The following is a 22,073-nucleotide window of genomic DNA, read 5'->3' on the forward strand; positions in this document are numbered from 1 at the left end:
TGTTTTATTCAGAGTTTAGTTCATTAAGCAGTGGAATTCAATTGCTCATGGTTCATTCCTCATGCCGAGTTGTGTCCTTTTTAAAAAAACCATGTAAAAGAAGTTTCTGCTTTATTTTGTTTTGCTTTTTTGTTTTTAATTTATTCTCAGACCATGCGAAAATACGTTTTGAATTTCTCTTGGTATTGCTGGGTTTGATTTGTAGATGAAACTGTATCTAGCAGGTGATACTGGCTTCCCACTGGTCTAAATTCTCCTGGCTGCTCCCACCACCTTATTTGAAACAGTTCAATAGGAGAAGTTATTATATGAGAGGCCAGGAGGTGGTATGCTTTTGGAAACATTAATACATGATGAAAGAGAGAAACCATGATCATCTTTCAATTGTCAGGAATAGCCCAAGAATGACATAGAACAATCCAGTCAAAGTTCAGTTCTTTATTTACTCACCCCAAATAGACAGAATCTTGTCAGACTAAACTATATTACTCTTTAATGGGTTACCTTGAGAAATTCTAGAAAGTGGCTGTCCTTATTCTCTTTGTCTCCCATCCAGCTCTGTGCTGTGTGTTGTCTCTTTGTCTCTTTTCCCCACCTTTGGAATGTGTTCTCTCCTTTGTGGGAAACTGCCACTTCAGTGTAGTCCATCATATTACCTCTCCTTTTGTAGGCACAATCCATCACAGTAATAAAATAAATAAATGTACCAACACCATATTTTTCCTAAGAGAATGCCACTGAAATTCTGTTAGGAAGCTAATATAAAAGCTGGTACTGAGTTGTTAGAAAATATGCAAAGATTTTGTTATTCTTGGTTTTCATAATGTTTACTATGATACTCAGTAATGGTTAACATTTGTTGGACTGAAATGTCCATTAAGTATATTTTTTTACTGTTTTTCCTTTTACAGTTGTTTTTAAAGAACTAATTTATGATGTGAATAAAAATGCAAACATGTTAGTATATTCATTAAAAATCAGCTGAAGTGATTTTTATATTGTGAATAAACCAATGAAAAGAAGCATGTACTTTTAAAAATATCTCATTTGTATATATGCATGTTAATTTTTATTTGGACTCTATTTGAATAGATTTTGATATATATGAGGGTCATTAGCAGTTTTTATTGCAAAGAAGGCATATATTGAGTTACAAAGTTCTATTAATGGGAATGTATGTTACTTTAATTATTTCTGGAGAAAAATTGGATCATAATGTTATAAATGTTCCAATATATTATTGTATTTCAGAAGTTCTTGTTAATGCTTCCCCTCTTATTTGTAATATTACTGTAAATTTGCAATTGAAGTTGCTTCAAGATATTCAGATAGTGTTCTTCTTTTCAGGTTATATCTCTGCATCCCCACAGCAGGTGACACAGATTTTTCAGCAGTTTTTATTTGCTTGTTTTATTTGTTTGGTTTTTTTTAGAAAAAGCAAAATTAAACACATTCCATAACATCCGAAACATCTGAAGAGAGAGAGAAAGAGAGAGAGCTTATTATTTTATACAGTATATGAAGACAAAAGAAAATGTGCTGAGATAACATTAGGTCACCTGAATGCTTTGTGATGATTCTTTAATGCAAGAGTGCCAAACTGCCAGCCCGTGGGCCAGATGCGTCATGGCAAAACCGTGTACACCCCATTGCCAGCAATGGAAAAAAAAGTTGTAATACATAGCAACACATCACATGACATTATAAGTTTGACACCCCTGCTTTAATGTGTGCTGTTGATATTGTAAAAAAAAGTTGCTTGTGTGATCTTAATTGACCAATTGCATTCAATTCTTACAACATGGCATATATTGAGAGGAAATGTTCACTGAGCAAAAACAAAGTAAGTACATTTTATTGTGCTTATATAAGCTGAATTTTAAGATAGCATCAGATTTGCAAACATCAGAGTGCTTTGTTCTTGCTTATTGGGCTTTGATATCCTCAGATGAACTAGATGTGATTTGTTAATTAAGCTTCCATTTGATGAAAGCAGCCGTCAATGTTTTTTAACAAAAGAATGGAAGAAAAAGAGTGAAAAGAGAAGAACGTGCATACTGAAGAACTGCTGTAACATCAGCAGTTAAGACAATCTTTTCCCTCATTCCTAGTTACTGGAAATGGTATGTATATTATATTTTTTTTAAAGTGGGGGGAAAGACTGCTCCATCATGAAGTTTACAATGTGCTATACTTTTAAAATCCCCAGGTGGCATCTGAATGACAGAAGTTAAGGAATTCCATCATTTTTCTGCTATATTTTTATGTACAAGAAATACTATTTAACTTCTCTCTTATGGTACCTTAAAACAAAATACTGATGAAAATGTATATTCTGGGAAAGTCTTTTAGAATGAATTAGATTTGTGGATTATTGGTTTTTTTTGGTGGATTAGGCTTTATATAGATTTTTCAGTACTTAAACACTCTTAATATGGTACATATTTTGTTTAAATAATGGCATTACATTGATGTCATAGGTCTCTGTGCAAAATCACATCCAGTAATGAAAACTTCTAAGGAAATAATAATAACTTGAAAAACCCCTGAGACAAATGAAAAGTGTTGAGCCACATCAATGAAAAGTAGCATTTGTAAGAGAAATAGAAAGCCAAGCCTAATTACAAACCACTGTACAACAATAAATATAATTTGACAACAGAACTCCATTTTATTTTCATATTTTAAATCATCTGAAACATCCGTCTTCAAGTTGACCTAATCTTCTAGAAAGATCTGTATAATTTAATTTAGTCACATGACATTTGTTTGCCCTGAACAATATGCTAATACCAGAGATATTTTAAGCTGTTCAAATGCCAAAGAGGATCTGACTTCATAATGAACTACCCAATTGTTTCTGTAACATAGAAGCCACAATGCAGTTAGATTACTGTCTGCTGACATTATGAATTTAACATTATGCTTATTATCAGAAATGATTAAAACTATGCAGAGACTATCTGTCTGAGTAATCACGCAGCTGTCAGCACTCTTCAGGCAGGCTACCGATACTAATTCACAATTGATGCCTGAAGGCTCCCCTATGCATATATGTATTATATGGATAGGAATTCAAATTAACAATATCAATGTTCATGGCCTTGTGTTTTCCATCCCTTCCTGCATAGTACATACTTCAGAATGACATTGTTCCTACATCATCGCAGAAGCTTTCATTAGGTGTACAGAACAAGGTAGAACTAATTATTTATTGATACTGTAAGTTTATTGATTGATTGATTGCCTCTTATGTTAATTTTGCCTTGCTAAACAGCAGCAAACATATTTAAGCTCCTCTGAAATATTAGTGGGCCTTCCTTCCCTCTAGCATTTTTATGTGCCATGAAATTAGCCATGCTGTCAAAGTTCGGTGGTCCGCTTCACTGTGGAAGTTAAAACTTCCAGTGACTAGCTCAGTTGGCCGGAACTGCCTTCCTGGCCGTGACTTCAGCTCGTGAAGCGGATCCCACCTTCGTCGCCAGTAAAGTGGCTGGACAGACCACTCCAGACAGCAGGTAACCTTAACACGTTTATTAGAACAGAGCAAACAAGTAATAGGAACACTTGGCTATTTATAGTCTGGTGCCGGTCGAATAGTCCAATCACTACCCGGTCTTCTTCCCGCTTCTTTTCTCCTCCAATCAGCTTTGCGGTTCGTTTGACAGTTCGGATCCTCGTGCGGCGGCTTGTGTTATTTTGACAGCCGAGAGCTGTCAACTCGTGCGCATGCGCGAGTCCGGAGTTTTGACAGCTGTCAAAACTCCCTCGTGTTCCGCTGTCAGCGTTTTACCTCATGTACCGTTTGTTAATTGTTTAACCTTATGAACCATTGACGTTAACATATTAACTGCCCCCCCCATAACTGTATTCTGTATACATATAATACACCCCTTACCCATCCCCTGGTTGGTTTCCACCCCCATGAGTTTGTTTGTTACTTCCTTCCCATTCGTAGTCCTGCAAATATGTGGGTGCTTTTCGTAATCGGCCGGATCGTCGTAGGGAAGCCTCATTTCTGGGTTCTGGTTCGTCTTGTGGTTGATGTGGCCCTGCTTCTTCGGCAGGTGGAATACTTGGTATGAAGGGAGGTAAAAGGGGTTGTTGTGGTGGTGGTGGTGTAATTTGTGGCTTGCGGATACGTAGTTGGTCGACGTGTTGGCGTAACTGGCCTTGTGAGTCTGAGTGAATTAAGTATGAGACGGGGCCGGTTTGTTTTATTATAACCCCCTCAATCCATTTTTGGTTGCTGGTGTAATTTCGTGCCCAGATGGTTTGGCCTGGAGAGAAGGTTCATGGTAGTAGTGTTGGGGGTTCTTGGTGGTTAGATGTTCTATCAGGGTGCAGACGGTCTAATCTTGTTATTAGTCTCCTGCCCCATCGAAGCTCCGCAGGCGATTTTCCGGTGGTGGTGCCTGGCGTGGTGTGTTGGGCTAGGAGAAATTGACTAAGCCGCTGGTGCCAGTTTCCTTTTATGAACTTATTAAGTGCTTCTTTAGTGGACCTTACCATAATTTCTGCCATCCCATTCGACGACGGGTGGAATGGCGCTGACGTCACCAGCCTAATACAGTTCCTCGAAGCGAACATCTGAAATTCACGAGAAGTGAATTGTGGCCCATTATCAGAAACTATGACGTCTGGCAGGCCATGTGTTGCGAAAACTTTTCTAAGTGCTTGAATAGTGGAGTATGATGTAATTTTATTTAAGGGAATCACTTCGAGCCATTTGGAAAAACTGTCAACTATTATTAAGAAATTCTGTCCTCGTATCGGTCCCGCAAAATCTAGGTGGATGCGGGACCAAGGATTTTTTGTCGTTTCCCATTTATGAACTGGGGCCTGGGGTGGGTCACCTCTCGTTAGTTGGCAAGCATAACATCCCCCTACGTGTTGTTCTATGTCTTTGTCAATCCCAGGCCACCATACATAACTCCTGGCAAGAAGCTTCATTTTGACCATCCCTGGGTGTCTCTCATGAAGGGTTCTTAAAGTTTGTTGTATGTTTGAATGTGGTATCACCACCCTGTTTCCCCATAATAAACAGCCTAAGTGTGAGGTTAGTTCTAATTGTTTGGAAAAAAATGGACGGAATCTTTCCTCTGGGCACTTGTGAGGCCATCCTGTTGTGACCCATCGCAGGACTCTGCTGAGCGTGTTGTCCTTAACGGAGTTGTCAGCAATGATTTTTGCTGTTAGGGGGCATTCTGGTAGTTCATTGATAGCCAGTATGCCGCCTGCGGGGGCTGGGTCTGGGTCGAAACGCTGTATTGGAAGTCTGCTTAAACAGTCTGCATGTCCGAGTTCCCTGCCTGGCTTGTATATCAGTTTGTAAGAGTATGCTGATAAGAAGGTTGACCAGCGCAGGATTCTAGGGGATAATATTTGGGGAGTTGTTTTATTCCAGGTAAAGATGCCTAATAGGGGTTTGTGGTCTGTGAAGATAGTGAAAGGTCTGCCATACAAATAGTCGTGAAATTTTTTAACTCCGGCCACGATGGCCAGAGCCTCCCTATCAATTTGGGCGTAATTCCTTTCGGTTTTTGTAAGTGTTCGGGAATAGAATGCGATGGGTCTTTGAGTGTCATCCTGGTCTAGGTGACTTAAGACGGCTCCTATTCCATATGGAGATGCATCGCACGCGATGCAGACAGGGGCGTCCTCTTTGAATAAGGTGACAGTGGAGCTTTTGCAAATAATGTTTTTTAGTGACTGGAAACTATTCTCGTGTACTTTTGACCAGGACCAGGGGCTACCCTTGTCTAATAATCTATGAAGCGGTTCAGCAATTGTAGCCTTGTGGGGCAGGAAGGCGTGATAAAAATTTAATAGCCCTAAAAACGCCTGAAGTTCTTGTTTGTTTTTGGGGCTGGGGGCTGCTTGAATAGCTTTTAATTTGTCATTGGTAGGGTGGATGCCCTGGGCATCGATTTTAAACCCGAGGAATTCCGTAGACAGAACTCCTATGGAGCACTTTTCTCTCTTTAGTTTAAATCCGGCCGTTCTGAACCGGTCTAAAACAGCTGACAGCCTGTCAGCTAAAATGGCTTCTGTTTCTCCGGCGATGAGTACATCGTCGAAGTAAGGGGAAACTCCTGGGATTCCCTTTAAAGTTTTTTCCATGATACTTTGAAATATGCCTGGGGCTGCCGAAATGCCAAATTGTAGTCTTGTCACTTTAAATGCACCGCGGTGTGTGACAATTGTCTGGGCGACTGCAGTGTCATCTGTCACAGGCAACTGCAAATACGCCTGCGTGAGGTCTAATTTTGCAAAAATGGCGCCTGAGCGAATAGAAGCTAGGACATCTCTTACTGCTGGAATGGGGTAAGAATGGGCATTAAGTGCTAAGTTCACGGTCCCTTTATAGTCAGCGCATATTCTGATTTGTCCATTAGGTTTTACTGGTGTTACGATGGGGGTTTCCCAGCTGCCCCCTTCCGTAGGTACTAAAACCCCCAGCTTGACGAGGCGTTCCAATTCATCCTCAATTTTTTGTTTGAGGGCGAAGGGAACCCTCCTGGCCCTAATTTTGACAGGTTGTATGGCGGGGTTTAAGTTAAGGTTGATGGGCGGACCTGTATATTTGCCTAAAGAACCGTCAAATACGTCTGCATACTTTCTGCAGACGTCCTCGAGGTTTGACGTTTGTACCGCGTTAACGCCAGTAATGGCGATTCCTAAGGGGTTAAACCAATTTAACCCTATCAGATTAGTGCGGTTTCCACTGGTGACTATTACTTCTAGGGGTCCCTTGAATTTTTTGTACTCCACCCAGACCTTAGCTTTACCCTTGAGCTGAATTGGAGTTTTCTGGTAGTCTGCCAATTGAACCTGAGGAGGTTCTAACGGTATTATTTTTTTACTGTTCCGACAGACTTCCCTAAATGTCTTAAATGAGATTAGTGTTACAGCTGAGCCTGAATCCACCTCCATATCACAAGGGACCCCTTGCAGCCTAGTTTTGATTTTTACCTTAGGGCTCAAATTGTGCACCCTGTCGATTGCCTCTATTAACACTTCTGGCATTTTGCCCTTACTGGCTCGGTAGGAGATCGTACCTGGGGTGGTAGCCTCAACTTCATGCAGATTGTCACGGGGGCGGCTTCGGCAGACGGGTTTGATGTGGCCCGTCTTGCCACAGTTGTGGCATTTAGCGCTCTTAAACCGGCAATTGGCCCGGGCATGGTTGCCCCCACAACTGGCACAGGCGTTGCGTTGTTCACTTGGCGCGAAGTTTCTTGGCTTGGGCCGGACGTTGGTGTCACTGCGCCTGTTTTGCCTTCTTTCCATACGGCGTTGTATGGCATCCGTGTCGGTCAAGTCTATGGATTCTTCGTCGCTGAAAGATGCTTCGTCCTGGTGGACGCTGCTCTGGGGTTCCGTCACTGTTCGGTTGAGGGACTTCTTATGGTTGTCCTCGTATGCCAAAATCTCCCGTGAGACCTGGGCAAGCGTCATCTCAGGTTTTGACGTGAGTTTCTTTCTGAGGCGTTCGTCTCTCAGGCCGATGACCACCTGGTCCCGGATCCGCTCTTCTAAATCAGGGAAGTTGCAGCTTCGGGCGGCGTGCCGGACTCCTGCGATGAAGTCGTTCGCAGCTTCATCCGGCCGCTGTCTTCGCTGGGCGAACTGTACTCGCCAGTACAGTTCCGAGCGAGCCGGCATGTAGTGTTTGCTAAGCCGGTCGATGAGTTCAGCATATGGGACCTCGGTAATCGGTACGGGGCTGAATAGCCCGACAGCAGCATCATAGACGGGTGGCCCGCTGATGTAGAGAAGGGCTGCTGCTTTGGCTCTGTCATCCGTGATCTTGCTGACGAGGAGAAACCCCTCGACCTGCCCCAGGTGCGATTCCCATCGCTCGGGGTAGTGAGTGTCGAATTCTCTCACTCGTCCGAAATTAGCCATGCTGTCAAAGTTCGGTGGTCCGCTTCACTGTGGAAGTTAAAACTTCCAGTGACTAGCTCAGTTGGCCGGAACTGCCTTCCTGGCCGTGACTTCAGCTCGTGAAGCGGATCCCACCTTCGTCGCCAGTAAAGTGGCTGGACAGACCACTCCAGACAGCAGGTAACCTTAACACGTTTATTAGAACAGAGCAAACAAGTAATAGGAACACTTGGCTATTTATAGTCTGGTGCCGGTCGAATAGTCCAATCACTACCCGGTCTTCTTCCCGCTTCTTTTCTCCTCCAATCAGCTTTGCGGTTCGTTTGACAGTTCGGATCCTCGTGCGGCGGCTTGTGTTATTTTGACAGCCGAGAGCTGTCAACTCGTGCGCATGCGCGAGTCCGGAGTTTTGACAGCTGTCAAAACTCCCTCGTGTTCCGCTGTCAGCGTTTTACCTCATGTACCGTTTGTTAATTGTTTAACCTTATGAACCATTGACGTTAACATATTAACTGCCCCCCCCATAACTGTATTCTGTATACATATAATACAGTTGTCTTTAGTGATTATACAAAATGGGTCTTAGGCAAGCACTTTGTAGGCCAACTCCCCCTTTCTGAAAGATGCTGAAGATGAACAATTAAAGAGTGGCTTCACCGATGTAAGATAAATGTTCTTTGAACTGTAAGAAGTGATTGGAACTGGTTAGAATGCTTTAGAATTATGTGCAGGTGAATTGTTCCTTTATGTTTCAGAAGCTATCATTAATGAATACACAGAGTGAAGAACTGGAATTTGTTCTTATTGCCCTACCACAGGCTTTTTTCTACCAAGGCCTTAAGTGAATATACACACATAAAGGCTTGCTTTCTGTGTTGTACAATTGGTACCCTTCTGAATGATTTTGTTCTAGTAGTAAAGGATCTAACCATATCATTTTTGTTAAGATCCAGTTCTTGAATACAGAATTGAGTAGTATTTTTTAAAATTTAATTAAATCAATTAACTGAATTTTTTTCCTCCCAAATATTTCTCATTAGAGTGTTATTGTGTGGTCCCAGATACACTTGCTTAGTCCCAGACACCGGACAAAACTTATTTCCTGTTTCAGCCTAGCCCAAGGCCATCTACAGGCAGTAGCCACAGCAGTGGCAGCTCATATTTGTGTAATTTTTTTGTAAATTTTATTCTTTCTTAAAAAGCCAAAAAATTTACACACACACACACAAACACACACACACACACACACACACACACACACATATATATATATATATAATTTATTTTGCTTGCTAGATATGGAATTCTGATGTGCATAAACGATCATTTATTAATATGTGCCTATATGTATAATGAAAGGGACGTGGTGGCTCAGTGGGTTAGGATGCTGAGCTTGTCGATCAGATGGTCGGCAGTTTGGCAGGTCGAATCCCGATTGCTGGGTAACAGAGTGAGCGCCTGTTACTCGTCCCAGCTTCTGCCAACCTAGCAGTTCGAAAGGGCGTAAAAATGCAAGTAGAAAAATAGGGACCACTACGGTGGGAAGGTAACAGCATTCTGTGTGCCTTTGACGTCTAGTCATACCGGCCACATGACCACGGATACATCCTCGGACAAGCGCTGGCCCCTAGAGTCAGAAACGACTAGCATGCATTTGTGGGGGAAACTTTACCTTACCTATATGTATAATAATGTCCAGATGTTTCACAGAGTATCATTGCATTTCTTACATCTTGTTTGCTTTAGAAAATAAAATGAGATTATGCTCAAGAGGAGGAGTGCTTAGCCAACCAAATAGTTCTATAACAATCTTAGCCCTGTTCTCTTGATGAAACTTTCTTCAGTTGTTATATTCTATGTAACTGGATCATCCAACCAAGCATTTCTCTTTCAATGATGTTTTCTGGATGTGGATCATATCTTTTGGTTGTTTCTTGCATACATTTTATGTAGTTGTTCTACCATATTAAGTTCTAAATCTAAACTCCTTAGGGAGTGTATCTTTATGGAAAAAGGTTAGGAACTGAATTTCCAAATGGTTTTGAGACAGAACTGATTGAAAACAGAATTTCTATGAGGGACATGAAGCAAGACTGGTTATGTGGTCTCATAAACACCTCTACTCCAATAAAAATAAAGTTTTTTTTAAAAAAAGACCCTACCTCCTTTGCATAATGGAAGTTCTTAAATATGCCAAGATATCCAATCAAATTGAATAGATGTGGTCTATTTCTACAACACAGAATCTTAATTGGTTGAGTTATCATTGCCATGGAATTTATTTCTCCCCTGGGAACACCTTACTTGCTCCTTTTCCCCCATCTCATCCTATGTGAGGAGTGCACCAGGGATTTTCCTCAAATAAAACTATGTTGTATTTCTGTGCAATGTAAACCCAGCTATAACTTCTAAAAAAGTGCCCTCAAATTATAGTTATTGACTGTTGAATTTCTCTGGAGTCCATATACAGGTCACTCATGTTTTTCTCAAAGGAAAACCCTACTCTGCAAAATTCCTTCACATCTCATTTTTAGGATGATTAATTGGATTTGTTGTAGGAATCAATGCCTTTAAGTCAAATCACCTAAAGTTTTAGTTGATGAACTTCTCATTATTATTTCCCTTAGGCAATATATCTCTTTTCTTATTATTTTACTTCAGAAAATTGTTGAACCCTTCTTCATTTAATGCAGAGGTACTAAGTAATGTCCTTTAACTATGAATTACAGCATGATCTGTCTCCAAGCACTCATAGTAAAGCAGCACTCTCTCTCTCTCTCTCTCTCTCTCTCTCTCTCTCTCTCTCTCTCTCTCTCTCTCTCTCTCTCTCTGTGTGTGTGTGTGTGTGTGTGTGTGTGTGTGTGTGTGTGAAGTTAGAGACAAAGGGAGAATATGTTCAGTGGTGGGATTCAAATTTCTGAGCAATCAGTTCTCTGTGTGGATGCCACTTCTGGAAGTTCATTCTGGGCCCAGGCAACAAAAAATTAGCTACCAGTTCTGCCGAAGTGGTGCAAACTGGCTGAATCTCACCACTGAATATGTTGCTTCCTGGATGGCCAGACAAGTAACTGTAATTGTTAGTAGTAGAACTTGAATAATCACTAACAATATTATAATTGTTGTATTTATTGCCTTTTACAATACAAAATATATTAGTTGTTCAACAACAACAAAAAGAAGTGTGAGTGAAAATTTTTCCAAAGTTTTGACTCTGGTAAAACAGAATACTATATAGCTATGGATCAGAGATATCATGAATAAAAAATTAATCTTGGTTCTAGTAGGTTCTTTACAGGTTGAAGCGCTGATTTAAGTAGAGAAAGACTTGGTGTGATTTTCCTGTAGTAAATGGTATTACCAGGAATGAAAAGATTGTGGATGCCATTTGAGGAGTCATCACATGTACCTCAGATCTCAAAGTAGAGTGCCAATCAATGCTAGTACCTTCACTCAGTATTAAAATGCTACATATTATATATTATACATTTGGAGTATTTGAGACATTGATACTTCTGACCTGCCTTCTCAATGACTTTGACCCTTTTCAGAATGTTGTTATCATTAATCATGCAGTTACTCTTGTAAATTTTAAGGTGAATTGTTTTATTTCAGAAACTTTTATAATTCCACAATGTTGTTTACCCTAAATTCCTTACAGATAATTCTTGACTTACAACCATTCATTTAGTGACTATTCATAGTTACAATAGCATTGGAAAAAATTACTTACAACCAGTCTTCACACCTATGACCGTCATAACATCCTCATAGCAGGCATTTGACAACTGGCATGTATTTACAACAATTACAGCATCCTGGAGTCATGCGATCATCAATTGCAACCCTCCAAGTCATTTACTGACTAGGAAAGTCAATGAGGGGTGCTGGATTCACTTGACAACCACATGATTTATTTAACTGTGTGATTCATTTAACAGCTGTGGTAAAAAAAGAACATAAAATCAGGCACATCTCATATAACAATTGCCTTGTTTATCAAAGGAAACTTGCGTCTCAGCTATAGTCATAAGTCAAGCCCTACCTGTATTTAATACTCTTTTTTCCACTATTTTTTTTCCTGTTGAAAGGTTGAGAGTTATGATAACTTCAAATCTATATTGATTAATTTTATGTGGTCTCCTCTATTGGAAAATTAATTATAAATGAAAATATTGCAAATGTTTTTGAAAATGTATGGAGGCCAGTCTAAAGACTCAGTCCAAATAAGCTTTTAAATTGTCACTGTTGAAATATCTGCAGGCTTTCAAGGGTGAAAAGAAGGCCAGATTGAATGCTTACCATTTTCCATGCAGCTAAATTACTATTCTGGCTGGTAATAAGTTTTTTAAACCTTACATTCAATACTTGTAGTAATAATGCAATACCTTAAATGATGCCATTGAGGTGTAACAATGGCATGTAATGTCTCACTTATACGGTCAATAGTAATTAGCTGTCAATGACAGCTATAGTCTGTGAGCTTGATGCAGTACTTCAGCATCCTTCACTAATTTCAGTCATTCGTTGTGGCATTGTATAAAAAGTATAATCCAGCACTTGGAGTTCTGAAAATCACTATGCCTACAATTCAAGCACCTTTATTTCTAATAGCTATAATAGCTGGTGATGATAGACTGAATCTGTTGAAGATAACCCTATTACTAGTAACTGTTTTGCCTAGTTGAAGGAAATACATGAAAATGTTGTTTCTCCACTGTACCCTGTCAGCTATTAGAAGGGTAGTAGTTGAATTACTGTGCATTCTGCACAGATTTATGCCCCTTTCCATTCTTCCTTCTATTTCAATAAATCTACATCAACATTCACATCAACCTTGAGAGCTATTCAGCATCCACAGTGTATCCACAATTACAAATATTAATATATGTATGGTCCAATGGTAGAACCAGCATCTTCATGCAAATTCCAGGACCTCAGCATGATGATGGGACTTTGTAATTCTGATTCTGGTCTTGTACTGAAAAATCAATTACTCATAACTCATTGCTTGAATTTAGTAATGAAGGGCAGTTGGAATATTGCCATTCCTACATTGCTGTGAAGCAATGATACTTCTTAGAATTGGGGGAAGGGGAAATACAAATGATAGCGGTTCCTATTTTCCTGTCCAAAATCTACCTCCTGTAGATAGTTTCAGCAAGATATAAAACTAGAATAGATGGAATAAAATTATAGCCTCATCCTGAATTGCTCTCACTTGTTAAACATCTGATTACAGGATATTTATTCAATTATTCATATGATTTATACAAGTGCCTATCTCCCAGCAGTGAATCTGGAATGGAGACAAATATTAAAACATCATAACTATGTAAAACCACTGTGACTCCCCAGTTAAAGAATAATCTCTCATACAAAAGCTACATCACCAAACAAGCCAGGTCTCCAGAGCCTTAATAAAGGTATCAGAGTTGGAGCGCTCATGATTTCTGAAGATAGGGACTAGTGGAGGTTTGCATAGCTTGTTCTTCAACAGGACAGGCATAAGAAAGGAGACAAAATTCCAAGATCCAACAAAATGGAATTGTTTAATGGAGGAGACTTGGAGCATGCTCTCACTTCTAGATTGGGTGTGGTGGGCATAAATATTGAGGGACAGGGACTTCTAAAACCCAGAAAAGGTCCTAGACCTATAGATTTTCATAGGTACCAACCAAATTCTGGAAGTGTATCTGTAAATCTTCTGGGAGCTTGTGCAGCATGCAGAGCATCAGTGTTATGTAATTGTATCAAAAAGTCTGAAAAAACTTCCTGGGTTGTGGCATTCTGGATCACTTGCAACTTTCAAATATTCTTGAAGGCTCTAGAGCAGGGGTGTCAAACTGCCAACCCAGGGGCCGGATGCATCCCAATAAAACTGCATCCACCCCATTGCCGGCAATGGGGAAAAAGCTCCAATACATCACGTGAACATCACGTGACGTTGCAAGTTTGACATATCTGCTCTAGTGTGTTTTACAGGAAGCAACAAATAGGAAGTAACTAATGCAGGGGTCTTCATGAGCAACTCTTTCAGGTTAGTAATGAGCACAATTGCACAAAGCTGTGCAAATGTCATGGTTGTCACTTGCACTTTGAGCAGGAGCATTGTATCCAAGAAAAACTTCAAATTGTAGACCAGCGATGAGTAGGATGGCATACCCCAAGAAAAAATAAAGATGGACAATTGCCAGTATTGGGAGGCCATAAAACTACAGCATTTAGTCTTGTTTCTTCATACCTATCTTGGAGTATTATCAACTGCAGTCAAAGAAGCTTATTGATTAATAGAAATGCGACAGAATGGAATATAAAGCACTATTCTTTATTTTTATCTATCATTATTTCCCATCTAGGGTACAAAACAGTATGAAGCTGAGTTTCAAGTTTGCTGATCAGAAGAATTCTCTTGGAAACTTGTAAAATAATGGTTTATCAATTGTATTGGAAAAGCTAAGTATATATTCAGCATCCTTGACACTTCCTATACAAAAATGTGCTACAGTAGTGCTTGACTTTGAGGAATGTGAATTCCAGCATGCACCAACTTGATCTGAAGTTCATGAGTTAAAGTGCAGATTAAAACCCACTAAATTTTGCACATCTCTAAGTGTAATATCAGCACAGATCCAAATAGACATAAACATTTTCAGTTCTTTCCCCAACATTGGATAATTCCATCAACAATCTACTCATTTAATCTGAAGTACTAATTCATTTATTTTCTTTTAAAACTATGTTCATTATATATATATATATATATTGCAGTTTAAAAAAGTCTTTTTGTTGATCTTATTTATTTTTGACAAAAAGTGCATAGATTTAGACATAATGAAAAGATTATAAAATATGCCTTTTATAAGAAAACAACAGGGATTTTCATTACTTGGAAATATGGCAGAATCATCTGAGGAAAACAGCTATAATCTTGTGATGCTGATTGGTCAAGCTTGTAAGATTTATCTTATCACTCAATCTCCCATCTGTTCTTTAAATATATACTGTGCAAAGAGCTTAAATTATTCTTTTCAACTGAAGCAGGCTTAAAGAGTGCAGTCCTTCTGCATAATTTATCCCTGATTAAGAAAAGGTTGTGGCACAATTTAATGATCCAGAAATTTAATTTAATGTTAATTAGATAGGAAGTTGATTGACATAAAAGTTAGACCGTTGCCTTATCTAGCTTACCAATTCTCATCAATGACTGAAGAATTCTGGGAATGGAAATTCACATATCTACTGAGTGTTTAAATAGAAGAAAGTTAATCTATGCTGACTTTCTGTGTTTTTAATAGATATATTTCCTACTCCCATCTAAGGAATACTGGATCAGAGACTTGAAATTTTCACCATGAGAATGACACATTCTTTCATTAACTATATAGTACAGTGGTTAAAAGAGATGCTGAGTTTTATTCCAGTATAAATTATGCAAGTAATTGCAGCACTGGTATAATTTCTGCATAGAAATTATGGAAAGTTCATGTGTTATGAAATCTTATAGAAATGGAAGAATATTAAAAATTAATTTAATATATTTTGACCATTTCTCATAAATGGTCCACTGACAGCCTTGTTCAATTAGACTGAACAAGCAAAGGTTATAGCCAATTGTTGAATTGTAATAATAGTTTAAGAAAGTATCAAATTTCCTAATCAGGATATAGATTCAGATCATGACTTGAATAGAGTGACTTTTAAATCATCCGAAGATTAAAAAACAGTTTTAAACTAGATATCCACAGCCTATGGTAAAAAAATAAATAAATATCAAGGTATGTTACAAATGCACAACACATAAAAATAGGCCAAACTTTGATTTCAGCATTGCAGCTGCTCTCTTCAATTTTTACCTTTGCTCATGGACACTCTTGCAAATCAGCAAATAAGTACAGTATTCATGTCTACCATGGTATAATTCAGTTATTCCATTAAGTACTACAAAGACTACTACCATTAAAACTATAACCATTTAAAAATGAACAGTTAATAAAAAAGCAGTAGCATAAGAAAATTATGAAATTTGTTTTTTTCTGCATTTATTGTTAAAGTTGGAGTAAGGGATAATTTCATCTTTCTTAAGCCTGAAGAGTGATTATTGTCCTGGGATCATGGACTTTATTCATGGGTTACACACTGTGATAAGTGTGGCAGCCTTGTGCTATGAGCCAATGTATTATCTTCACCAGCTTCTGACAAGGTTTTTAGACAGAGTCCCTTAGAAAGTGGTGGTTCTCATTTCGGGTGGTATATTAACTGAATCTGGAGATACATTTTTTGGATATGTTTTGGCAGAATCATTCAAGGCAGGCCATGCACGGTGGAGAACATTGAACTAAATGAGCTTTATGATGATTTGGTGATTAATCTTGACATTTTGAACTGTTGTTTTAATTTAATGCTACTCCAAAAACCACCAGATTTGTCCTGTTTGCGAAGCTAGGACAGACAGAAGTATATTTTTAAAAATAAAGTGGTGAAAATGATTGGATTCAGACACCTTTTGTATTTTATTTGCCTTCTTTGTGTTTCTCTGAAAGTAAAAAAAAAATCTGACCTGTACTCACTGGCAATAAGTGAGAAGTGATCTTCCTGAAGTCTCTTAAAAATATATATATTAGCTAAACATTAAACATCAATAAAACAACACATAACATTGCATGACAGACCAAACACCGTGAGCAAGATGCTGGAAGGCTTTTTAAATACTCTCTCTCTCTCTCTCTCTCTCTCTCTCTCTCTCTCTCTCTCTCTCTCTCTCTCTCTCTCTCTCTCTCTCTCTCTCTCCTTCCCTCCCTCTCCCTCTCTCCCTCTCAGTATTTTTAAAAGCCTCATGACATGGTCACTGTGGCTTAATAGGCATTCTTGATCTTTTATTTATTTTACACAGAGCAGTACAAAATGAATTCCTGAGTATAGCTTTCCTAGAGGAAAAAAAAGAACAAAACATACAGGAAAAAAGGAACGGTTCCTGAAAAACAGAGAAACAGGGATAACAACAACAGCAAAGAATCACATTAATTCAGGATTTGGCCAGATTTGGCTACATTTATTGTAATTAGCTGCAGGGGACTTATTTTCAAAATTTGTTTAATTGTTTGTTATTGTGCTACTGTATTACTTCCAGTCTTTCATTTCCCCATTTTACTAATGCTAGCATTCTGTTTTAATTGTAATTCACTATTCTAAGAAAATATTTACAGAATAGGTCTAGCAAAGACTAAAATTCAATGCAATCTCAGATGGTTTCTATTCAGTCTGACCTGACTTCTGAACTAATCTATTACTTCACACTTCTCTGCAGTCACATTTGAATCCTTAAAATTTGCTCTGAAATACTGGAATGTGTGAAGAACTCCAGAATATAAGGTAATGTCTTTTTTTTTTACATACAGCAGCTTTTTCCTGCATCAATTCACCCAATATAATTATGTGCACTGATAATATACAATAATCACCCCCAATAATTACCCATTTATGATTTGTTGTTCTTTTAAAATAAATGAACAAGGAACCTTCCTTGTATATTCTGAAACATTTCTTCTAAAAATGACAACTTTCAAAGAGTGAAAAATGTGCAGGGGTTTGGCCTTGGGGAACTCTAAGCCTGTACTATCCCAGTTAATAGTTTCACATAAATTGAATTTTGTATTATACAAATTTTATTTAAATAATGGAACCCAGACAACTGGCAAGAAGGTTGAAGTCAATAAAAGGGAGGTTCATGGCTGACAGCTCTCTGAAAGTGCAGCTAATGCATGAAAAAAATAGGATTCAGCCTTTTTTTTCAGGATGAAAGAAAAATAGCCTGCGTGGATTTCTTCCCCTTCAGATCATAATTGATATATTTAAGAAGTTTGCTACTATCAGTACATTTTAAGATTTATTTTTTAAAAACAAAATGAGGTAGCTTTTCCCTTTTCAGTTGCACCAACAGTGTTTGCTTACAAATGGAAATCACATAATTATTCTTAGATATTTTTATGGACAGTTGATTAACCTTCCACAGAGATTACAGCAGGCATGCATAAATAAATGCCCCTCCCTTGGGTTGTTCACAAATGTTGGTAGTTCAGTATAATCTCACTTTTAGTTTGTGATAATCAAGACTCATTTGTACTTTGCATAATTTTTGAAGGTCCAGTCTTATAAAGAAAATCTATGTTCCTTAAAAACTGCTAGTGCTCTTTCCCATTTACTTGGGCAGAAAGAAAACCCTTTATTTGAGTAGAGAAAAGAATCTGCCATGTTCCCTACCACCTCTATTTTTCTTTTACTTGGTAATTCACCCATTTTAAGCCAGTGTTTCTCAACCTTGGCAACATTAAGATATGTGGACTTCAATTTTCAGAATTACCCAGCCAACATCCTTTTTATCGAGTGTGTGTGTATCATTATCTGAATAGGCTAATTTATTATGGCAAAGCAGTGCCTGTTTGAGGATTATAAAATTTCTCTTTCACCATGATTGGTTAAGGAAATAGAGAAGCATACATCCTTACTTAATAGAAAGATCCATATTCATTTGAACCATAACAAAAATGTTTGATTGAAGTGAGATATTTTGAAAATACCGTATTTGGATCTATGGCCAATAAAGTGTTCTAGAAGCTTCTAGAAAAACATCATGACTTTCGATTATTTTAAAATGACCTTTAGAATTTCTTCACCAAATTTGTTTGAAGAAAATTTCATTGGACAGGAGAAATATCTGCCAAAAATTTCTCAGAGGCAGAATTTACTTTAATGGTGACAAGTAGCACTGCTACTAGAATAGACCAAAGAATCTCCTAATGATGTCTATTCTTGGGATTTAATTAAAGTGTGGGTAAGAAGAAAAATACAGCTTAATGGCTAATTGAGAATGAAAGATTTAATGTTCTTCCAGCCTATAACAAAATGAATGTATAAATTCCATATTCAACCCATGAACATTTCCACTTTTCAACGCATTTCTAAAACAAATTCTTTTTAATTAAGCTGAATGAAAACTGTTAAAAGAAACCATCAAGAGAATTATTCTGCCTGGCACTAGGTAAGCTTTTGTTTATTTCTTATTATGGCTGTAATAGACATAATAGGTAGCAGAGGTTCATTAAATTAAATCCAAATCTGGTTGATATGGAAAAAATTGGGAGATGTCCAAATGAAAGCCAGGAAAAGGCCTCTTGTGTGAACGGAACAGAATACAAATCCTTCTGAAAATGTTCAGGAGAGTTAAAAGGATGCAGAGACATAAATACTGGATATACAAATTATACTTGTCCCCATTTTCTTCATGAAAGGAAATCATCATAGAAAATGTTTTTAATACAAATTGAGATTTAAGTAAAATGAACAAATCTGCAATTAGAGTTTTCTGCTTCTTTTCTCTTTAACCTGAAGGTGGATACAGGATTCTCCATTTAATCTTCCTAATGAGCCCAATTGCTGAGATTATGCCAATTCAAACTGCTACTTTCTGTACAATAGCTGCTTTTTGCACACTTTCTGTATATTCTGTGTAACTACAAATACAGCCATTTTTTGCATACAATCATGGAACAGAATCTCATCTGAAAAGGTACACCATGATGAATTATGTTACAATGCATGAAAAAGCAAAGAACATTATACTGTAAATGGCTGTTGAATGATACAAATATGCAGGGATAAAATTATGAAAGTAATAACCACAGTCATTAAATTAAGCAAAATAAAATTAAATTAAAAAGGTAAAGGTAAAGGTTCCCCCGCACATGCGTGCTAGTCGTTTCCGACTCTAGGGGCCGGTGCTCATCTCCGTTTCAAAGCCGAAGAGCCAGCGCTTGTCCGAGGACGTCTCCGTGGTCATGTGGCCGGCATGACTAGACGCCAAAGGCGCACGGAACGCTGTTACCTTCCCACCGGAGTGGTCCCTATTTTTCTACTTGCATTTTTACGTGCTTTCGAACTGCTAGGTTGGCAGAAGCTGGGACGAGTAACAGGTGCTCACTCTGTTACGCGGCACTCGGGATTCGACCCGCCAAACTGCCGACCTTCAGATCGACAAGCTCAGCGTCCTAACCCACTGAGCCACCGCGTCCCTAAAATTAAATTAGCATTGAGCATTAAAGAGGACCAATTTATTCTCTTTTTGCAGGACACACCTACATCTTCCGAGAATGAATCTGTTAGAAAAACTAACTGGCCTTCTGCTAACATTCATCATGATTTTTCTGCATGGTTGGAATGCAATGAACCACAACTAAGGGGCACAAATTCTTTTCTCCAGCTAAACAGTTTGACAAATGCTTTTCTCCTGAGAAGAATGAAGAACATTCTCAGAAGAACCTAGCAATGAAACTGAAAGGTTCAGTCATCACGTCATTTTATAAGGATCATATTTTCATGGGCAAAGGCTTGCCAGGCAGGGAGAGTCACATTGAAACCCTTCAAATAGAATATGAAAATGCCAAACCACTGAAATGGAGATTTGGGGGACATGAAACTGGCAAAGTGATGTATGTAGGAGTCTGATGACACCAGTGATTTTGTACCCTAACCCAGAATGATTTGGCAGAAAGGTAGGCTTCAATGAGAAATTCCAGGCAGGCTAGCCTGTGTCATTCTGCTTTTACCTCTCTCACGTTTACATGTACATATGTCTGTGATATTTTAAGGAATAAGGATTTCTCCTGAGTTTGCAGCATCCATAAAATGGTTTGCATAGTTTTCTTTGCATTTATGCATGGATGTTGTTGCAGAAATTATGGTTGCAAAAGAACTTAGGTGAAATTTGGGCTTACTTCTGCAAGATAGGCTACTGGACAATCGTCCAAGTATGGATATTTCTACTATTGGTTCACTGCTGGCTGGTTTAAAAAGTATTGTGACTAAAAGTCTCTTTGTGAGATTAGAAGAATTTTTTGTGAATTATTGTCTAAACATATCAAGAGGCCATCACGTTTGGGAAACTGATGTACTCTTTTGCTTATCCATTTCAGCAATATCCATTCAGCAAATACTATCTTGCAAAAATAAAGTGAATTAGCAAACCCGTTCTAGACTTAGATACATTTTACAGCCATATCTATAATGTGTTATACATTATGTGTTTTAGGAATTTCTGTGAGAAATCTTTTCAGTCTGAAATCATCAGAAATCGAAGTCAAAATATGGGTAGAATGGAATGCGCCAGGGATAAAATTTATTTTATTTATTTAAATTTAAATTCAATTTAAAGTAAAATTAAATGATGTTAATATATTTATTTAAATATTTTAAATACTTCCTTTTGTAATCTTAATTACAAATTCATTACAGATATTGAGTTTTTGGAGGAATTCAATGAGTTATTCCCAAAGCTTTAGAGTGGGGCTTCCCATGGCCCAGGATTATTATTTGTGTACCCTCATGATCTGGTCTGAAAAAATAGTTAATACTTATTTCCACTCTTGAGTACACTTAAAAACATACAATAGAGAAATGTATTGCATAGCATAATGTATAGCATAATTACACCAAGCATTTCTTTATTATCAGTATCATTTTTTCCTATTGTACTTTTTTTTTACATACAGATAAAGCTTCTCTCACTGACAGGTTATTCATTTTTCTTGAGAATCAATGGGTATTTGAGGGATATATTAACTGACTTCTTTTGTCTTTCCCTGAGACAGGGTTTTATGAAAAGACTCTAGGGAATTGAAAAGACAAGTCATTTTTAGCTATCAAACTGCATGCATGCAAATGTCAAAACAACAACAAAGCAACTTAGATAGAAGATAGGCTAACTTCATGTCTTCAAAATGACATTAGAAATTGAAACAAAGGAGGTAGAAAGAAGATACCTTTCTCCCAAATGACTTCATCACAGATTTTTCTTTTTGTCACAACACACTGAACTTTTAAATTGTTAGTTCTATTTCTTCTAAAATTCAGTATGTTGTGAGAAGAGGAACAATCCCCAATGAAGGAACTTAAAAGAATTTATGGTGCCTTCTTTCCATCTCTTTTGTTTCAGTTTGCCCAGTCAATTCATTTTAAAGAGTCCCTGGTGAATGTCAATGGAGATTCTCAATCATCCAGGTCACGGTTGTCCCAAAGGTGCTTTTCAAAAGGCAACTGGACTTTCTTGAAATCAAGAAATCAAGAAAGTCCAGTTGTTTTTGAAAAGCACTTTTGGACAGTCCTAGTGAACTGCCCCATCTCAGTTGATTTGT

At 38.0% G+C, this 22,073-nt stretch overlaps 1 long non-coding RNA gene across 1 annotated transcript; it reads left to right on the plus strand.

The window, feature by feature from the left end:
- The first annotated feature begins 1,981 nt into the window (after positions 1-1,981).
- LOC310640951 lies at positions 1,982-20,772 on the plus strand. Its single transcript, XR_014492633.1, has 6 exons — positions 1,982-2,123; positions 3,132-3,197; positions 17,195-17,259; positions 18,871-18,925; positions 19,276-19,453; positions 20,012-20,772. It is a non-coding gene; the product is annotated as an uncharacterized lncRNA (long non-coding RNA).
- Positions 20,773-22,073: the final 1,301 nt, after the last annotated feature.

The sequence above is a fragment of the Vipera ursinii genome (genome assembly GCF_947247035.1).
Source record: "Vipera ursinii genome assembly, chromosome: 5".
NCBI classification, from domain to species: Eukaryota; Metazoa; Chordata; class Lepidosauria; order Squamata; family Viperidae; genus Vipera; species Vipera ursinii.